This window comes from Cynara cardunculus, unplaced genomic scaffold (genome assembly GCF_001531365.2).
Source record: "Cynara cardunculus var. scolymus isolate 2C unplaced genomic scaffold, CcrdV1 Un_Scaffold_1081, whole genome shotgun sequence".
NCBI lineage: Eukaryota > Viridiplantae > Streptophyta > Magnoliopsida > Asterales > Asteraceae > Cynara > Cynara cardunculus.
The window spans coordinates 96,350-102,785 of record NW_020200675.1 but is presented as its reverse complement, the minus strand read 5'-3'; the positions used below and the strand labels follow the sequence as shown (position 1 = coordinate 102,785).

The 6,436-nt window shown below is 31.4% G+C and overlaps 1 pseudogene; it reads left to right on the top strand.

The window, feature by feature from the left end:
- The first annotated feature begins 1,716 nt into the window (after nt 1-1,716).
- LOC112502211 lies at nt 1,717-5,434 on the top strand (annotated as a pseudogene).
- The last annotated feature ends 1,002 nt before the right edge of the window (nt 5,435-6,436 follow it).

Genomic DNA, 6,436 nt, shown 5'->3' with positions numbered 1-6,436 from the left:
GTCATTATTAAATGAGTATTAAAAAATAATYAATTAATCATTAAATTAATTGGGCTGCTTATGAACAATTGTTCACAGGGTATTTTGTTAATAAATCCTCACGCATTGTGAACCCGATATTCTCCAGCCGATTTGTAACCTACGATCGATTATGAACATATTCACAATTCATGTTTACATGTCGGCCATATGCTCGTGTGAACAGCATCTATGTCTTGCAATGTAAACATTATGTTCATATGTTCATATATGTTCACATGTCGGCCCTATGTTCGTGTGAACAGCATCTGTGTTTTACAATGTAAACACTATGTTCATTTGGTGTGATGTTTTTCAATGTCATACCATATGACATCGTCACGGATTCGTGTGAACAACGATTGTGTCTTTCAATTAAAACAAGTTGTTCATATGGTGAACATATATGAACATAGACTGCAAGTGATGCACATATATGAACATTTTCAAAATCAAGGATYGTTGTGCATGTGTGCAGATATGAACATAGACTGCAAGCGTTTATCGTTTTCATTATTCTGRTATTCTTTTACAATAGGATTCTCCATGTATCTTGGACGAAACGAAAATCTTGTACATTTAGACAACCAATTTCAATATATGTATAAAATCAATTGAAATGAATACCATGAACATGAAATAATAAAGAAATCATAAAAATCTCATRRACAATTAGATGTATCTTTTMAGATTTGTAACTCCCAATTAATTATTGGGGKTYACRAAAAGGTTGAATTAYCAAATTACCCTTATCATTAATTTATAATTTAGATTTGAACCTAAAGTGAAGAAAGAATCTGATTGGTCAAGATCGGTTTTCATAGTTTGTATCATATGGTTGGTTTCTATTTGAACCAACCTCTCTCTATATATATGTAATTAACCATCAATACATCAAAATCAGGTTTATAGACCGTCAAAAATATTTAAATATCATAATAGACTATTCTATAAAATTTAGTTTAATTATTATATGACTAAACAATTGTACATCATATATAAAAACACTATAATAAATTTATGTTGGAACCTTCTTTCTTTTCATAATGGTTCTTCTGAAGATTAATTTAAACGAAGATTCATATATTCTCACAGAGTTATCAGTGTGTTCAATATGAAACAAAATATCATGATCAATTATTGTTAGATGATATAAGTTTTTATGAGTCGCATTTACTATTTAAAAGATCTATATATTTGTCGGGCAAATGAAGAGGGTGTTTTATATATGAATCGTACAAACTGATTACACTAAAGATTTCAAATAAAATACCAAAAAAACCCAAACGTATTCATAAATTTGATGAGATAAAATTCAAATTACGATAGTTACTTAGGAGGTGTTTGGGATTGCTTATTTGAAACAACTTATGCTTTTCTACAAAAGCACTTATTAACTTATTATAAGTCAGAAGAGTTTAACTTCTTCAAAAACTCTTTATCACCGGTTTGACACTGGTATAAGTTGTTTATCCGAACACTCGAAAGTGTTTATTACCGGTTTCACACCGGAATAAATCAATAATTTGTTTTTATAAGCAATCTAAATCACCCCTTAGTTAGATATGATTTTTTTTTCTCTTATGTTGACATCATTTAAGATTTTAAATTCCAAGTTGCAGTCTCTGCATGATTTTAATCAGTTTTCCCTCTCCTTTTATATCCTGTTCTACTAATTCTTCATCTCTCCAACATTCTCTTTCCAACATCTTCCCTTCTTCTGGGTTCTGATCGCCATTTGCCAATTGCCATGCCAGGAGAAGTCTCTCTCTCTCTCTCTCTCTCTCTCTCTCTCTCTCACACACACACACACAGAACAGACAAACATGCAAGAAAACACTAACATGAAAGATATATATATATATATATATATATATATGTACAGTTTGATGCTAACAAATACGTGTATGTATAATTAAGGTGATGTGGCCAAGAATGGTAGCAAGCAAGATACTAAGGAAAACGTTGAGCAACAATAACTTTGTGGCCGATTTCCCCAGAGCCTCAGAATCTTTGCTTCATCTTCTGCCATCGGATCTTGAAGCACCCGCTGCTGATCCTATCATCTTGCCGGAAAACCAGGGGACACACAACTACAAGTATGATTCATTCATTAATTAAACCCATTTCATTACTATAATATCTTTCATTTTCTTCAGGAATTCATTAATCGGCTACTGTCATTAATGAAATCTTTGCTTTTTTATTTCCCAATTTGAAGTATTTTCGTTAGTTCTTGGAATGTCGGAGGTGAAACTCCCTCAGAAGACTTGAATATCGACGGCTTGCTGGATACACACAACACTTGTTGCCATATATATGTTCTTGGGTATTCATTAATCCTTAGTTTTTCATGAATTTTTTTTCAAGGGCAGTAATCATATATATGATATATTCGATATGCATGCTTGTTGTTTTTAAGGTTTCAAGAAGTGGTGCCTCTAAATGCCTCTAATGTTCTTGGATTGGAAAACAAGAAGGTTTCCACGAAATGGAATGCTTTGATCAGAAAAACCCTAAACAAGAAATCAAGAAGAGGCCACTTGAGCTCGGATAATGTTACCAAATCAGATACCGAAAGTAGCGATTTCCAACATGATTTCCGGTGTCTCATGAGCAAACAAATGGTCGGTTTACTGATATCGGTTTGGGTTCGAAGTGATCTTCATCCATTTATCCGAAACCCTAACGTATCATGCGTAGGTTGTGGCATCATGGGTTGCTTAGGAAATAAGGTATCATTATACTTGGATCAAAATTCTACGTACGATCGTGAATCATGTGTGTTTGTCTTTAATTACTACAAAGCACATTATTTCCAAATCATGCACGTAAAGTAGCATGGTTTCTATAACTTTTCATATGATATTTTAATTTTTAGGAGGAAATATGTCTCCTCAGAATCTTATTAATTGGTGTCATTTATTTGTTATATTATTTACTCTCTAAGTATTAATCAGGGTTTAATTTGTTCGTTCTTGTATCACAGGGTTCGGTTTCAATTCGGTTTCAGTTGCACGATACAAGCTTCTGCTTTGTATGTAGTCATCTAGCATCAGGAGGGGGAGAAGGCGATGAACGAAACAGAAATTCCAATGCCAATGAGATATTTTCACGTACAAGTTTTTCGTCAACCAAAGGGTCCTCAATTCGCTTGCCAAAAAGGATTTTGGACCATGAGTACGTATGTGTTAGTTTAATATATTTCATTATACACATATATATATGTATTCAAATATATTTTTTTTGAATTTTTTAAATGATTCACATATAAACCTTATTTTAACTTCGTATTCTTTTCTTTTTCACGATATTTTGTTTTTATTTATTTAAAATTCATCTATATATATATATATATAACTATTTATTTTGGTTTTAAATTTAATTATTAATTAATATTATTATTGTTGTATATATAAACTATAAGGTGAATAAGTAGAGCGTGAGTGTGAAGTAATGACCAAACCCTTTGCGGATATTATATATTATTCATTACTTATTAATTAGTATAAAATATCTTTAATTTAATAGATATTATTTTAGTTTTTTTTAAATAAATAAATATGAATAAATTGAGTTTTATTATTTTGATATTATTGATACCGTATTGTCTTATATTCAAAACTACATAATCCACGTGATTAGAATATATAACTATTACTGATAATTTATTTTAATCATATATATTAAAATATATAAAAAACACTATTAAAACTGAAATTTTCATCGACGGACAAGATCGCTGGAGATCCTTTTAACAAAATATCTTAGCTATGAAAAGTATCTTTACATTTGGATTATATTATTCTTGATTGTAATTAATATTAAATATATAGCACTACAAAAATGAAGATAATCGGTAAGGGAAAAATCTTCCGCTGATCATACATCGGTCAAAACCTCGTATGTAATGTTATCAGCGAGATAAAACTTCCAGCGACGGATCAACGAGAAAACTGACTAATTCGTCGTTGATCCCTCGCTGATTTGCGAGAAAACTGCGAGGGAACCAACAAACAACCAGTTTTGGGGGATCAACGATGGAACTGAATTTTGACCAATCCTTTACTGATCTGTAGCTGATCAACGAGAGATTTTTTATGTCGCTAATTTTCATCGCTTATAATTGTTTCTAATGGTGGTAACTAATTAAAGGATTTCTTTGATGACAAACGAGTTGATAAAAAGTCAAAACCATTAGGTGTGTGTAATTTTTTTAATAAACTTGACCGTTACTTCGTGATTTAGTCGGTTATTTTTTCTATTATATACTTTTTTTATTACTTGATCTAAAAAATACAACGTTTTGTTTTCCCACATGAGAGAGATTTTTAATCAGCKACGGATTTAAAAACTTTTATAGTTGGAGGCATATTTAAGGGTGTAGAAAAAAAAWYAAAACCAAATAATTCATCTGGATGAAAAYGGCTTTGGGTTTTCCTTTTGGGATTAAGCGGTTCAGTTAACCGAATAAAGATAACTTATTCAGATTGATTTTCAGTTGACGTTTTACTAATTTATCGAGGTGTATAATTTTTATATTTTATATTTCGAACGAAAATATCAGTGTGTGCTGCAAATAGGTCAATTAACAATCAAGATATCAAGTTGGGGGGTTCTTGTCTTGTTCTTGTTGGTGGTCTTGCTTTGTTCTTGTTGGGAGTCTTATATTGTTCTTGTTGGACGCACAACAAGAAAATTTACTAAACAGATTTTTTATAACCTTTTGCCTTGATAATAGTCGGGTGGTGGTGTTCGGAGACTTGAATTACCGGATTTCTTTACCGGAAAAGGAAACAAGATCATTGGTAGACAAAAAGGATTGGAAGAAACTTCTTGAATATGATCAGGTAATTAACTAAAATCATATAAATTGTATATTTTTTTTAAACTTACGTTCATATTTAACGGAACCGATGAAATGCAGTTGCGAACGGAGCTCGTGGATGGTCAGTTTGGATGGTCAGTTTGGAGCATGGCATGAGGGAACAATCGATTTTGCACCTACTTACAAGTATCTTCCGGATTCCGACGAATACTTTGTGAAGAATCAAGAAATGAAACGTGCACCCGCATGGTATGCTTTGAAATATTCATATCGTTACCATTATTTCTCTATATYGTATGCTTCTAAATTTGCATTTGTGAATGTATTATAGGTGTGATAGGATAATATGGTCGGGGAAGGAACTAAAGCAAATTCTATACACGAGAAGTGAATCGAAGTTATCRGATCATAGACCTGTGAAAGCTATATTCTCTACCCAAGTTAAAGACTCACGATTAGCATACGGAAATTTTTACTTTTCAAATGAATTTGATAAAATCTCAACAGGTTTAGAATTCGTATATACGAATCTTCCTCTAGTTGTGACCAATTAAGCGTTCAGTTTAGTAATAAAATGAAACCATGAATGTGATGACGTTATTGAAACATGATATATACATATATATAACAACAAAATATTGTAAAGGTAAAAGGAATCTGAACCTTCACAGCAAGAACACTGTGAAGATTACCTTTACAGTATGTGAAGTTTTAAATGTAAAAATATGGTCTCACGGATTTTACGAAAACAAGATGGTCTAAAATGATCCCAAATCTATCTATATATATATATATATATATATATATATATAGGTTGTTCCCGACATTTTATGGGTCTTGGGCAATTTAGGTCCTTCGTGAAAAAAAAATCTATAATAAACGTATATGATATAAATAACTCATACAAAACAACTTCGATCTTATCGTCAAGATTATCCCAATTATTGGGACATAAATATAAAAAAAAGGTAGATTGTTCAACATTTGGATGTTCAACATTATGTTCATCTAAATTTTCGTTAGAGGTGTCTACGCCTTCAACAAATTTATCCATGGCTCCTTTTTGTGATTGTACTAATTGCTCAACCAATTTTCTTTTTTCTTTTTTTCTTTTTCTCACTTCGAGACAAATGTTTTTTAGGCATCATGCTTAAACAATTAACAAACTCAAACTAAATAAGAACAGAGTCTGTAAATTTTAAAAAAATAGATAAAGTTAGCTATTAGTAATTGATTTCAATCCTATTATGCAAGTCATCGGCGTGCATGGTCAAAAATCTGATAATTGAGAGCATTTCAACTTGGTGGTTCTTGTTTATAGGAAACGAAAGGCACAAGATAAAACTGTGTTATTGTCTACTTACAATGGAGGGAAAATTCGGCATTGAGCCATCAAATGGAGAAATCTTGTGTTGCCGTTAAACATCTATGAATGTGTTATTATCTACTGATTAACAGCTTTTCAAAATAGCTATGTCAAACTCTTTTAACTGATTAATCGGTTATTTTGAACTGAATAAACCATTCCTAATGGGTCGGTTTTAACCGGTTTTGATTACAATATGGGTTGGTCCACTTTGATTATCTCTA